Source organism: Lutjanus erythropterus, chromosome 24 (genome assembly GCF_056507025.1).
Source record: "Lutjanus erythropterus isolate fLutEry1 chromosome 24, fLutEry1.hap2, whole genome shotgun sequence".
NCBI lineage: Eukaryota > Metazoa > Chordata > Actinopteri > Lutjaniformes > Lutjanidae > Lutjanus > Lutjanus erythropterus.
The window spans coordinates 460,465-475,735 of NC_139340.1; the positions used below are offsets into that span (position 1 = coordinate 460,465).

Genomic DNA, 15,271 nt, shown 5'->3' on the forward strand with positions numbered 1-15,271 from the left:
GTATCTGTGACCTTTAATATAAAACACGATCGATGTTATATCACAAGTTAACCTGGATGGCACACTGTCACACTTTAACACAGCTAACGCTAACAGGTATGCGCACACTATGTGTGCGCTTGGTGTAAAACAGCTTACCTCAGACTGCATGTTCCTCTCATAGATTGTATGGAACTCTATCCAGTTCTCCAATGGATCAGATAAAGATATTTTATACACATATTAGACTAACAACAGGAGAAGTTGTAAACTCCTTATCGCTACTGATGTTTGCAGTGTTTTGAACAGGTATCGACACAGTCACCTACACAGTCACCACTGTGAATGTAGGGAAACAACAATGTAGAAACGCTATTTAAAAATAAGTAATATATATCACAGTAAGCCACAGGAACGTTTTTGTGATGCATTTTTTCTAACTTCCGACTCAAAAAAGTTGAGTCTTGAGATCGCCATCGCAGCCACAGCCTACCGGAGAGGAGTATCACAAGTTAATTCAGACTCCAGTTGATCCGCTAATGTTTTTGTACCAGAGCTGATCTGTTGCCAATATTAATGATTTAATTTGGGTGGATCTAAACGATACTGGATACAGAATGGCGCCAGTGTTTCCAGAGAGCGTTTGAAGCTTATATTCTATGAAAACTTAGAAGCCAAGCTAGCGGCACATCTGTCTAATGCATGGGAATATCACCAGTTAATTCAACCACCTGTTAATCCATAACACCGGTCTCGGGCCTCGCAGCAGCTCTCCAGATGGTAGACGAGTGGTTAGCCGACGTGACTTCTCTCCCTCGGTCAGTCACTCGGCTCCGAACATCCAGCCGGTAAGTGCTCCGACTCTCTTTTCCTTTTTCGCAGGTAAGCTCCGGGTTTTTCTCCTGTTTTTTTTTTCTTCTCCCCTTAGCTCGTAGTTGCTCTCCTTCCTCTGGCTGAGACCGGAAGAGAAGCGCGCCAGTGCTTCGTTTCCTGGCCGACAGGCTGAGCGTAGCCTGCGTAGCCTCCGATTGGCTGCTGAGGGCGAGGTACCCCACGTGGGATCACCTGAACTGAGCGGTGCATTCAAGTACAATAGGATTTTTAACACTTTGAAGACGTGAACAAATAAAGATTAAGAAAATAAACACTGTAGCGTACCAGTTGAAATGAGTTTTAGCCAGGACTGATGGTCTAGTGTCTTTTAATAATGAATTTGCTTCATAGACCAACGTAAGAGCTGGACAGAAAATAAGCACAAGACAAAAGCACATTAGCTTGCTTAACAGACAATACAAAACTCCTTTAACAATATAAAGTCATGAATTGATAGATTAAACTTAGAATTTTTAGACACAAATAAAGGTAATTAACCTACCTTGTTGCCACTCTCGACTGGAGCTAATCTCATTTTAACAGCACACTCTCGTTTTATGTTTATGACCTTTTCTTCCCATACTTGTTTGTCTCTCCACTATTTACCGTCTTTCTTACTGTCGTATTGCTACGTGCACTCAGCAACCCTTCAAAGTAAAACTTCCCCTTTCACCGGAAGTGGCAACAAGAACACAATAATACACTTCAAAATAAGACTCCCAACTGTTTTAACTATAATGAAATGTGGTCATTTACACTCCCACCAAATTATGATGTGTTTTACATACACAATAACTTAAAACACAAATAATTTCTTAACATGAAATGACCCTTTATAAACACATGTACATTTCAATCCTTAGCTTTACATTCCACTTCTGCTTAAGGAGCCTCTAATAGGAAAACTAACTTATGAACTGGACGTTCTACCACAGATGCTTTGCCTATGCGTTCACCCCTTTTGTTCAGATTCTTATCTCCAAGAAATAACTTGACTCTCCTAACGAGTCCATTTTTGTCCTGTACAGTCTCTGAGACTCTTCCAAGTCTCCACACAGATCTTGGTTGTGTTTCATCTATGTCCATCACTATGTCACCCACTTGAATGTTTCTCTTAGGCGTATGCCATCTTTGTCTGGCCGTGATGTTATGGAGGTACTCCTTTCTCCAACGGCTCCAAAACTGTTCTGCCAAATACTGCACTTGGCGCCATCTTTTTTGTCCATATAAGTCCTCTCTCTCAAACCTGCCTGGAGGAGGCAGTACAGTGGTGGCCTTCGTGGTGTTCGTGATGTCCTCTTCACTATTTACCGTCTTTCTTACTGTCGTATTGCTACGTGCACTCAGCGACCCTTCAAAGTAAAACTTCCCCTTTCACTGGATGTGGCAACAAGAACACAATAATACACCTCAAAATAAGACTCCCAACTATTTTAACTATAATGAAATGTGGTCATTTACAAACACAGTCTCTTTTCTTTTATCATACTGATTTAACAGCGTGCTTTTTACACCTGGTTACACCCTCCCCTCCTGAACTCATGCACGTCCCTGTGCATTAAAGGATGATTATGCGATGAGACAAAGTAGGTGGTTGTACAGGCTCCTCACTTATGACTTCTGCCCAAACTGTGGACAGTCCTTGAAAGAACGATTTCAGTGCTGTGATCAAGGGACTTCCTAGCTCTGTGTAATCCAGCCGTCACGGTGGTTCTCTCAGAACCTGACAGAATCATATGTATCTGTGGTTTCCTCTGGATCCATTGGGACTGTTTCATCCTTCCCTCCCATTTCACCTGTGTCCTCTTTTCTTTCCTCAGATTCTGCTCCTTTAAGACCATCACTCTCCTCATCTTTGTCAGACATATCAGAGGGAACTGAGAGTTGCTCTCCTCAGACATCTGAATGATCATCCTCAGATGAGTGATTCTGAATCAAGGCAGCTTCACCTGCTTGTTCGATTGGAGTGACTCTATCGGCGGGTAAGTATTCAGTATCACTTTGATTAGAGTTAGCTCGATGAACATCAAAGGACCATCTGAAATACTATTGGACACATCAGGTACGTTGTCATGATCGGACTGGTTGTCAAGATCGGGTGGATTGTCATGTTTAGGTGGATTGTCAAGATCAGGTAAGTTGCCAACATCTGGTGGGTTGTCATCATTTTGAGCATTCACAGGACTCTCAACAGGACAAGGGCCTGAAGGTTCAGTATGCTGAGTGTCTTGGACATTGGCCATGGGCAGATCCAGGTGCACAGGACTCTCACTGACTGTGGGGACAGGGGAACTTAACCAAACAGGAATGAGTGCATCATCCTCTTCATCTGAGGAATTCTCTTCCTCTACCGCAGGGTTTGCACGGGTTCCTGGCCTGCGTGGTACCAGCTTTTGTACAGGCTCACTGTTTTCTTCCACAGGTAGGTACCCACACGGGAGTAACAGGTCCCTGTGTAGTGTCCTAAGGGGACCGTCCCCAGTTTCAGGCTTTACAGTGTATACTGGGAGAGTGTCTGCTCTTCTCACCACCACATGGACAGTGGGTTCCCATTTGTCTGAGATCTTATGTTTTCCCCGGATGCAGACATTCCTGACCAATACTCGATCTCCAGGTTCCAGGTCTGAGGCCGTTACATGTCTGTCGTACCTCGTTTTGTTCTTGTGAGCTGTCTTTGCAGCCTTTTCCATAGCTATCTTGTAGCTCTCCTTGAGACGTGACTTGATGTTTTGCACATACTCAGAGCGAGATGAATGTTGACCCTCTTGTACTGGCAACTTGAAAGCAAGATCGACTGGCAGGTGAGGTTGGTGCCCAAACATAAGCTCATATGGGGTGAAGCCAGTCCCCTTGTTCCTGGTGCAGTTGTAGGCGTGGACCAGGGGCCTCACATGGTTGCGCCAACAGGACTTGTCTTGATTTTGGAGAGTGCCCAACATGTCAAGCAGGGTACGATTAAATCGTTCCACAGGGTTGCCCCTAGGGTGGTATGGGGTTGTCCGAACCTTGTGGATTCCAGCCACCTGACAGAGTTCCTTGATTGTGCGGGACTCGAAGTCTGGACCCTGGTCACTATTTAACTTTTCTGGGATACCATAGTGTACCATAAAGTTTTCCCATAGACACTTCGCTACTGTGTGGGCCTTTTGATTGGGTGTTGGGATGGCAACCACAAATTTAGTGAAGTGAACTGTGATCACCAGTATATCCTTGGTTCCGCTTTTGTCAGCCTCCAAGGACAAGTAGTCCATGCAGAGGAGTTCAAGAGGTCGAGTGGTCCTAATATTGACCAAGGGGGCTGCTTTTTCAGGTCGTGCTTTCCTCCACACGCACCTGCCGCATGTCCTCACTTTCCTTTCCACATCCATAACCATCTTCGGCCAATAGAATCTGGTCCTTACAAGGTCCAGTGTCCGGTCGACTCCCATGTGGCCCATATTGTTGTGCAGGCTGGTGAGGACTGTGTCGTGGAGCTCAGCTGGGAGAACAAGCTGGTAAGTTGTCTGGGACCCCACTTGGCGTCTCCTGAACAGGATGTTGTTATGGAGCTTGAGACGATTGAGTTCTCGGAGGAGGAGTGGAAGATCAGGAAGTTGGGCTCACAAGGTGGGAGGTGGTGTGTCCCCATGTTCGATCTGGGTGATAACATGTTTTATACATTGATCAGCTCGTTGCTTAGCTGCTATCTCTGTTTCTGATAGATGGGGGATGGTTGGAAGGCCTCCGAACTGTTCTTCTTGCCCATAGCTGTCAAGAACAGCACTAGGGGATACTGTGAGGGTCTCCACCAGGGCAACACGATCTGTATCTCCCTCTCTCTCACCAGGACAGACGCTGTAGGTGAGTTGTCTCTCACAGATTGCCTTCACAACAGACTGATCTACCACATTGATGTTCATTGGGTCGGAGAGATGATCTTGTGTGAACTGCTGTATGCGTTCTCTCTCTTTCTGTGATTTCAGATCATCTGCTAGCGTCCCATGTGGTCCGCGTGATAATCCATCCGCATCTCCATTCTGCCTTCCTGGACGATAGAGGAGTTGAAGGAGAATGTAGACAGTGCTGCTAGCCACCTATAGCTGGTTGCGTCAAGTTTGGCTGAGGTCAGGATATAAGTCAGCGGATTGCTATCCGTTACAACGGTGAAGTGGTTGCCATAAAGGTAGTCCCTAAACTTTTCCGTAACTGACCACTTGAGCGCCAGGAAGTCCAGCTTGTGCGCTGGATAGCGGCTCTCGCTTCTTGACAGCCCCCTGCTTGCATATCCGATGACTCTAAGCTGGTCCCCTTATTCCTGATACAACACAGCACTGAGCCCGGTGGTACTAGCGTCGGTGTGTAGTATATAGGGCTTCTGGGGATCAGCAAAGGCTAAAACAGGGGCTGTAGTGAGGCTCTGGATGACTGACTCGAAAGCTTGCTGGCAGGCTGGCGTCCAGCGCCCTCCAAAGGGTTCTTTTGGGTCACGGCATTGATTTGTTTTCTGTCTTGTGTTTGCTGGTTTCACTTTTGATTTCTTGTGGAGAGGTGGGTAGCCAGAGGTTAAGTTGTGGAGAGGCTCTACGATGCTGGAGTAGCCCTTAACGAACCTCCTATAGTACCCAGCAAAACCGAGTAAGGATTTCAGCTCTCATAGGGTCTGGGGGACAGGCCATGTCTTAAGGGCTGAAATCTTCTCAGGATCTGTCTCAATGCCATTTCTGGAAACTACATGGCCCAGATAACGGACTGATGTCTGAAAGAAGACACATTTTTCTGGGGACAATTTCAACCCAAAGTCTTTGAGACGAGTGAGAACCTTCATGAGTCTATTTTTGTGCTCCTCAAGGGTTCTGGAGAATACTATTACATCATCAAGGAAAACCAACACATCCTTCAAATGCATATCCCCCATGCACCGCTACATTAACCGCTGGAACGTGCTGGGGGCATTTCTCACACCTTGAGGCATTCTGTTGAACTCCCAGAATCCGAGGGGACACACGAAGGCCGTCTTCAGTTTGTCTGCCTCTTCAACCTCGATCTGGTAGTACCCTGACTTTAAGTCGAGGACAGAGAACCACTGTGAACCATTGAGGGCTGAGAATGTGTCTTCCAACTTTGGGAGGTTGTAGGCATCTTTTGTAGTCTGGAGGTTTAGACGCCTATAGTCGATGCACAACCAGACTTGGCCGTTCTTTTTCCAAACTACCACTTTGGGTGATGCGAATGGCGACTCGGACTCCCTGATGACTCCTGCATCAAGAAGCTCTTGAATGTGCTTTCGGACGGCTTCAATGTCCTGTGGGTGGACTGGCCGGGCGCGTAGTTTGAAGGGACTTTCATCTGAGAGTTTTATATGATGTCTCACCTTATCTGTCCGGCCAAAGTCCAGGTCATGGTGTGCAAACACATTGGGCATTTTGTTGAGCTGCTGAGGGATGCGTTGCTTCCATTCGAGTGGGACTGGAGAATCACTGAAGTTGAAGTTTAAGGTGGGCTCTTGGGATGACTGGGTCTCAGGGGATTTCTGTGGGGATTCTGACTGATTAACTATACTGTGCTCTTTTAATATAATGTTCTGATAAGCACTAATTTCTGCGATGGGGCTCTTGGCGGGGATGACAATGTCATGGTCAGATCCAGCATTAATGACAACTGGCAGTTTATGGGGCCGTGACTGAGGGAAATCAACTAAACCAGCTTGTAACTAGCAGGCCACCAAGGGGGACGACGATGGGTACTCAATGACGACGGATTTCTCATCCTGAAAACCAGTGACAAGGGCAACTCCTTCCACCACTACGGTTTCACCAGCCGGAATGACTTGAGGCATTTTGCCTTGCATCTTCACTACCCCCTGGTGGTCGTTGCTTGCCTGCTTCCGTCTTAGCTCAATGACTTTGAAAACTACGTTGCCAATTGTGACATTAACATTGTGACCACTTTTGCTTCTTAAAATGCACAGGTTGCAGTGTTGTGAATGACTTCTTGGGCAAAATGGTGAGTAGAAATCACTAGAGAGTGTAGTTTGGGATAGTTTGCTGAGAAGGCAGAATATTAATGTGGTTTATTATTTTTAATGACCTGCAGAGCGGAAAACTCTGCGGATTGTGTTTCGGCAGCTACAGCAACTTAAAGCAACACCTTAGAGTGTCGCATACTGTTCCGAATAGAGAGGAGTTCCAGCTTCTTGTCAAATATGGGAATGCACGGTAAGATTGAATTAAATGTTTCCCATGTTTATACCGTGTTATGCTATCAGCTTGAATTTCCTGGACTCATTAATTTTTAATTGTCTACCACAGAACAACAGACAATTTGGACTGTGACTTACGTGGGAAAGAACAGTTTGTCCGTCTCGATAAGCACTTACAAGATGCACATCACCTTTGCACAGCAAGGGTAAGTACATTCAATTGATTTTTGTAAATCTAATGTTTTTTTCCTTCTTAAATGGTAAGTGGACTGTATTTGTATAGCACTTTTCGAGTCTTTGACTACTCAAAGCGCTTTTACAACTACAAGTCAGCGTTTACCCCATTCTCACACATTCACACACTAATGACAGGTGGCTTCTTTTACAAAGACCCAACCTGTTCAACAGAAATTCAAAACATGCTCACCAATGTGATCATGTTCCTCAAGCACACTGAGAGTTCATTTGAGAAGGAGAGTAAACTCAAGAGGAAGGACTTCCAGACACTTCAATATGAACTGAAGAGAATCGTGGCTGATGTACAGAAAAGACTGGCCGTCCACCACCAGAAAGTGGTACGTAATAAGCCGGGTAAATGTTTTCAATTTCTTCCAGTCTGGTATTGTTTAAGTCAAGTCAATTTTATTTAATAAATTTTAATTTATAAAGTGCCAATTCACAACAAAGTTGTCTCAAGACACTTTACATATAGAGCAGGTCTAGACCACACTCAATAATTAATTAGGGCCCAAGCACCAACCGGTGTTTAATGAAAGGGCATCCCTCAGGGCATTTTACTTTTTCTTCATTGCATGGGCAACCCACAGGGCACATTTTTAAGGCTGTGCATTTTTTTCCCTGTATTTTCCACATGTAAACCTCTGAGAGGAGAGCTCTGATTATGTTTATCAGGTGTTTATCAGGTGCACTGTAATGAACCTGACTCTATATTTTGGGAGGCCACCTTTGAGGGCACTGTTTATATTTTTTTCTATGAAAAGCCCAATCAAGGCACTTCTTGGTTTTTTAAAAATAAAGGTTTCTAGTAATATTATGTGTATTTTCTCTGACTCCTGCTTTGCTTTTCCACATTTCACCCTTCTACTTCTACAGGCCGACCGCCTAGTGGCATGGGACTGGCACCATTGGAAAGGCTGCCCATGAAAACCCCCCTAGGACTCGGTGACAAGTTTCTAGCACATTTATAAAGCACAGATTCCAATTCCAGATTCCAGATTCCTGAGTTGGACTTTGGAATTGGAATCTGGAATCTGGAATTGGGATATGGGCTTTATAAATGTGCTAGAGACTTGCAATCTAGTCCTGTGTGTGACGTCCTGAGGGGTTTCTGTGCACTTTGAGTCCATTTTGAGCATGTTCCAAATTTAGAGCCATACAAAGGGTTAACTATTAAGAACAGTTAAAAACATAAATAGTTAAAGAATTATTAAAAAATAAACAGTATTAAAAACCATCGGGCACACGGGGGGTTAAAATTTAAAAATTCATTAGGTACAGTAAGGGTTAACCAGTTCAGGGTTAGGGCCAGGCAAAAACTGAACGGAGGGTCGTACAGCATTGGGACTAAGACGGAAATGATCGCCTCGGTCACAGCAATTGGAAAATGAACTTATTTAAAAACTTCCAGAATTGAAATATTGGTTCTACAGAAAAGTGGGTGGTACCATTGCATTCGCCTGATTTTTGCGATACAATATATGTACTTAACTTTCCATTACGAACTTTCTTTGTCTCTTGAAATACCACAAAAATTCCACAAAGGGGTACTAGTTTTAAAATCCAACTTTCATATTACAGTATTGTATCTATGATCATACAGATTTGCATCTATTTGACGCATCGCACATAGATACGGTTCCATAGGATGTGTCTCGCCTCATAACTTCCTGCAGGAAACACCTACAGGAATGGGACCGGGTTCGAAAGGGAGCTGATGACATGTCCTGTTAGCTGGTACTGGGCCTGGTTTCCTAATATCATCTCTGTGCAATTTCTTTGGCCTAGAGACTCGGGACTGGGACCGATGGATTAGGAAAATGTACAAATGCGGGGGTAGGTCAAGATGCCGTGGACCTACCTCAAGGGTGTAAAACTGAATAACAGAAGGGGAAAAAATTTAAAACATAGTCTAAGTTGCGAGCCAAACAGGATTAACATTTATTAAAAACTGACTATGCTGTCTTCAGATTTAAAATTTAACACCACAGAACAAGCAGTATTTTAGGAAAAGGTTAAACTGCACACTGACACACACTGAGGAGATGAAGAGGAAAGAGACTGGACTCTTCATCATGACTTACAATATTGAAGCAATTAAGTATTTTAAAGTTCACAAATCAGACTTGGAGTAAAAAAAATGCACACAACAGTACTGTACATAAATATTATGAGTGATGATCATAAAAAGTTTTTTATATCAAGTCAGGACATATGTCCATATTCTCTCTCTGATGATGATGCATGCGGGTCTGTTGATACTGTGGTGGCTGGTGTTGCCAGATTGGGTGTTTTTTTTCCGTTAAATATTAAGGTCTGTTTACAGTGTGTTTTAGCCGGGTTTTCGCGTGGAAGGCTCTATGGAAATCTGGCACCCTGTTGAACGAAGTTAAATTGAGAGAGCGTGCCGTTCACAGAAATGAGAAAGAACGTGTTCATAGTAACGTTAATCAGGAAGAAATACTGTATGTTCAGTTCACGTTCGCACAAAATATTAATGAGTTCATGAACTATCGTTCAGTGAATGCGTTCAGGTACAACACTGCCTGGAGGTACAGTGTACTTACACTGGGAACGTGCGGCTATACGCTATTTATATGAATTCTATATTTATATATGTGAATTTATATTATTATTGTTTAGTTAATTTTAGTTCATTATGCATCTTGCAGAGTTGTTTTCCCATGGCTACGTTTTTTGTTTTTTTTTAATTAGTTATAGTTTATATTTATATATTCCATAATCATATGCGGGAAAAGTCTGAACAGAGAGAGACAGAGGCACAAAGAGAGGGATACAGATGTCACATGGACAGAGTGACACAAACAGTGTAATAGGGACACAGACAGACTGACAGAAAGAAAAGGAAATAGAAATCGGCAAAGTGAACGAAGAACAAGATCAAAGCTTGACGGAAGATTGAGCAAAAAAAAAAAAAAAAAAAGATTATTTGTAAGACCTGTGAGTGGGAAGTACAAATAAGGGTTGTGAGGTTGAGAGCTTTACTGCTGTATTCTCTCAAGGCGCTGATGCCATGGCGCTCTCCAAGGTGCTGATCCTGCCTTGTTCATTTGTTTGTTTGTTCTGAACTGTTATTTTCTGCAATAATTTTTGCGCAATTTTGTACTTCATATTTTGACTTCAGGAGTGGCAGATAGTACAACATTTGAAAAACTGGCCTCCAGAAGCATTTGCGGTCCACTCCAAACCCTCTGAACCCCTCTCCTAACCACTTTCTGGAAGACACTTGTTGCCTGTGACACTTGACACAAATTCTCACTCTCCCATACACTTGTATGGAAATTTTATTTTGGCCATACAGGGCTGTACGCTTACTTTTTTAGGTGGTAGCACTGGTGCTAGCAAGTTAACAATTTTAGTAGCACAAAGAAAAATTTAGTAGCAACCACAGTTGGACAGTTAGTTAACATGTTTATTGGCTAAATTCGATACTAATCAGAAATTCTAACAATGTTAACCCCCTGGCTTCGTCTTAATTTCCATCCTAATTGGTTATTAAGGACAAAAATGTCCACCTCCATAAAAACTACATTAAAAAAGTACAGGTTCATATTTTTTCTACTTTTTTCTGCATAAAACTCTCAAGCAACTTCAGTCCTGCCCCCAAAACTAAACATTCAATCATTTTGAGAAGTTTAACCCTTTAAATGCCTGTTTGATTACTCGATATCACTGTTATTATTTATGAAAAAAAGCAAAGAAATTTAAATATTTTCCAAACAACAAATGTTGGGTGGCTGGGGCATTTTTTTGTTATCAGTCTTGGATATGTCAAGGATTGACCAAAATATTGACTTTGATGCATTATTAGTTTTTGTGTAGCATCAGATTTAGATGTTGAGGACAATTAACTCCCATTCAAACCACATTTTTTGATCTCAAAATTGCTGATTATAATCATGCATTCTGTAATGTTAGGGTTTCATCTTTGAGAAAAATAGTAAAAATGAGTCATTTTTACTGTTCAACACTAAAATCTGCCATTTACTCATCATAGGCCTATGCATACAAATCTTGTTCTTTCTTAGTGATAAAATACTGCAGTAATACTATTTCCACTTTTTTCCACGTTTCCACTGAAATTATTTTTAAATCAGCAGCAGATCTTTCAATTCTTATTTATTTTACGTACTTGAACATTCAAATTGAACACTCAAAACAGAACAATATGTTACAAAAAATAAAATCGATGTACAAATGATGAAAACAAACTGTGATGTATGGCGTATTCCCTGCCATCCGTTCACCTGCCGCCACACAATATTTACAAAACAGTGCTTTTTTGGTTTGATCGTAAAAAAGCCAGGCGAAGTCTTTCAACCACTGAGGGTTGAATCGATGCATTTTTGTATCAGAGACTGCCCGGTCCGATGAAGATTCCGTAAATGCTGTAGGCCTAGTGAGAGATTTTATCCTCGTCGTCATGACCGACTGAGGTCGAAACTACAGAAAAATACCTTTTCATTTTGCTTGAGTGTTGTCCTTAGCTGTTGCGGTTTGTTTGTCACAAAACTATACAAATGTTGCGGTTTCAGCGGAGATTAGCAAGGGCGGGAACGTTTACCTGGAAATGTAGTTCTTTTGTATTCGGATTGAGAAGGACGGTACACACTTAGAACTACAACTCCCGCGGGCCTTCGTGACCTAGCTCGGGGAAGCCCACCAAACGACGGCTCCGTTGTCGGGGAGGCGGCGGCGGTGGCAGCAACCCGGCAGAACGGCTGGCCATATCATCACTATGGACATTTGTGACGGCCTCCCCTGGCCAGAGTCTGCCTGGACCAGCTCCTACGGTGACCACCAGAGTCTCCCCTGACCCTGCACACCGGGGCCCAGAGCCCGACATGACCGGTCCCTACGGTGCCCACCAGAGACACCCCTGGCCCTGCACACCAGGGACCAGAGTCCAATATGTGCGGTCCCCACGGTGCCCACCAGAGACTCGACTGGCCGAGAATGGCGGGGGGCACCTGTCACCTATGGGCAAAGCTGGCCTGTGGCTACGGCGGCGGTGCCGCGGCGGCGGCCAGACGTGGCTCTCATCGCCATGGCCATTGAGGGCGCCCACAAGCTCCATAAGAAAGTGCGGAGCCAGTCGGCCCCAGGGAAAGACTGGACAAACATCCCCAGGGCCCCCAGGTCCACACCTCTGGGTGATCCTACAGGGACTCCCCTGGACCTGCACTCCAGGCCCAACGCTCACCCAGGCTGGGAAAGAGTGAGAATACATCGTGACAATAACACCCAGCAGGTCCCCTGTGGTCGGTCCCAGCACCACCGCTGCCACCGCTTTGCTCCGGGGAATGTACCACCAAAGTTCCCCGGGGCGTCCCCACCCCACCTCCCTCCACTCCCCGGGCCAACAACTCACCTGACCTGGGCACGACACTCCTCTTGTCCGGGGGACCTCCAGGCACTCTCCTGGACCTGCATCCCCGGGCCAACACCTCACCTGGCCCATCCGAGGCAAGCCAGACCCCCGGCCAACTCCAGGGAGGGCCCTGGATCTCCGTGCCTGGCCGACACCTCACCTGGCACGGCTAAGGCAAGACACACCCTCAACACCCCACTGGTACTCCCACCAACTGAATGCCCAGCTACAAGCACCAAAGTCCGGGGAAGAATCAGCCTGACACCCCCTGGGAGTCCTACCTACTCCATGCCCAGGAACAAGCACCCAAAGTCCAGGGAAGAAATAACCAAACACTCCCCCTGGGACTCCCCGGGACTCCCCGGGACTCCCTGCCACTCCATGCCCAGCTACAAGCACTCGAGTCCAGGGAAGAACCTGCCTGACACCCCCTGCCACTCCCAGCCACTCACCGCTACTCCATTGCCCTGGAAAAGCCACCCAAAGCCCGGGGAAGAACCTGCCTAACACCCCCGGGAGGTCCCTCCTACCCCATGCCCGTCAACACCCACCCGAGTCCGGGGAAGAACCTGCCTAACACCCCCTACCGCTCCCAGGCACTCACCGCTACTCCCTTGCCCAGGAAAAGCCACCCAAAGTCCGGGGAAGAACCTGCCTAATACCCCCCGGGACTACCACCTACTCCATGCCCCTCAACACCCACACAAGTCCGGGGAACAACCAGCCTCGCACCCCCCTGCCACTCCCACCTACTCCATGCCCCGCAACACCCACCCGAGTCCGGGGAACAAACCACCAAACACCCCCTGGAAACCACCGGACCCCCATCCCCGGGACACCCTCACCCTACACCTAACCATAACCCTCTGGTCAGATTAATGGGTGGTCGGAGAAATGGGCAGTCGGACTTTTGGGCAGTTAGACTGATGCATGCTCCCCCTAGCATGTACGAGCATACATCTAGCCTATCTTTAGTCACAGAACGTCGATCCCTCAGGGGCTCTAGAGCTTGATCAGCAGGTTTGGTTTTCCTGTAAATGGGTCTATAGACAGAGTTTTGCATGTACTACCTTGTGGAAGCTGCCACGGCCAAATGTAGTCATCTGACAGAATGTTGTCCAAGGTCAGGTTTTCATGAGGCACCATGTTGTTGTAGTTTTCCACTACAGAATTTAGATTTTTCTTTTCTTCCCTGATTTTTCGGCGTATCCGGGCACGTCCTTTGCAGCCGTCACTGTCTTTATAAAGACGCTGGGTCCTCCTCTTAATGCTGGCCACCAGCTCCTCAATTTGGGTGGCTGTTGTGACAAAAAGACCCTATCAAAAAATCCACAGTTATCTCTTGTATTTTCAAAGTTCAAAAACCATCAAAGAAGAATCAGGCAAAGTCTGGAAAAATCACTGGAAGAGCAACAAGTTCTGCCACACAAAGTTTATTGATCTCTCTGAGTAGAACAACCAACAAGCTTGAGTCAAACCCAGGTTGAGACTGAAGAAAGACGTGCAAAACACTCTATTATATACTTTTTAGGAGGCTCTAGGAGCCTCCTCCCACTTTGAACATTTTGGCTTACATTTGAACATATTTGTGTATTAAATTTTACCTTATAGATCCATAATGTCATTCATATTATAGCAAATTGCTGCTTCCCTTAGGTTTACAGAAATTAACCTTGTATTTTTAAAAAAAAAAAAAAAATCATTATTTCACATGTAAGGAACAGCAGATCCATCAATTCAACTGAATCCTAGATAACAGGTGCTGGAATGCATCTTCAAGTACATTAATTGACAGTGCTTAAAATTGTTTTCTGGGAACCAGGTGCTGGAATGCACCTTCAAATACATTGGTTGACAGTGCTTAAAATTGTGATTAGGCCTTCTTCATTATAATTGCCTTGGAAAGCACCAAACAACCTTCCTCACTTATGGTTGAAAGATAAAGTACTGACTGGCATGGATTTTTCTGTTTAATTGGACACTGGAATGTGAGAAATTATGCCACTACATGGCCACAGCGCCAACATCAGCGTCATGAGGGGATGTTGTTGCTGAGAGGAAGGAAATAAGAAATATGCTTCATGATTCCATGGGAAGAAAATTAAATTTCTGGTGGGCAAGTGAGCCTCAGTCTTTTCATATTTGTCTGTAACTGAGAGGCTGCACTTGTAGCTAGGTTTGATTAGTTAGGTTCTTTGTTTTAAAAATGGGCATAATCTTTACTACATGTCATTAGCAATCATTAGTTATGATTAAAAGGAGCCACTTGGGAATTTCAGCCAAGGTTTGTTAGTTTAGTACACCAGAAACACACATTCAAGGCTACTGTATGTGTGATTGCCAAAAGCAAAATTCAAAGCATAAAAAAAAATGTCAAATTTTTAAAGATACTAAAAGAAGCTTGTTTCTATGACTATACCAAAGTAGACAGTAAACATATATACTTCTTAACTTTAATTATTCTACAAGCACATAAGTGATTAATGAAATAACAGTATAAAGTAGTGAATCCCACCTTCTGCCCACTCATTGACATCAATGATCCAGCTCTCCAGTTGATTGTCTGTGATGTCCATTGCCCTTTTCATGGCCTCCAGGTGATTCAACTGGCT

At 44.6% G+C, this 15,271-nt stretch overlaps 1 long non-coding RNA gene across 1 annotated transcript; it reads right to left on the reverse strand.

The window, feature by feature from the left end:
• Nucleotides 1-784: 784 nt before the first annotated feature.
• LOC146304446 (uncharacterized) lies at nucleotides 785-1,470 on the reverse strand. The gene is made up of 3 exons (XR_014769343.1): nucleotides 1,355-1,470; nucleotides 1,138-1,216; nucleotides 785-1,049 (listed from the first exon to the last, which is right to left on the reverse strand). It is a non-coding gene; the product is annotated as an uncharacterized LOC146304446 (long non-coding RNA).
• Nucleotides 1,471-15,271: the final 13,801 nt, after the last annotated feature.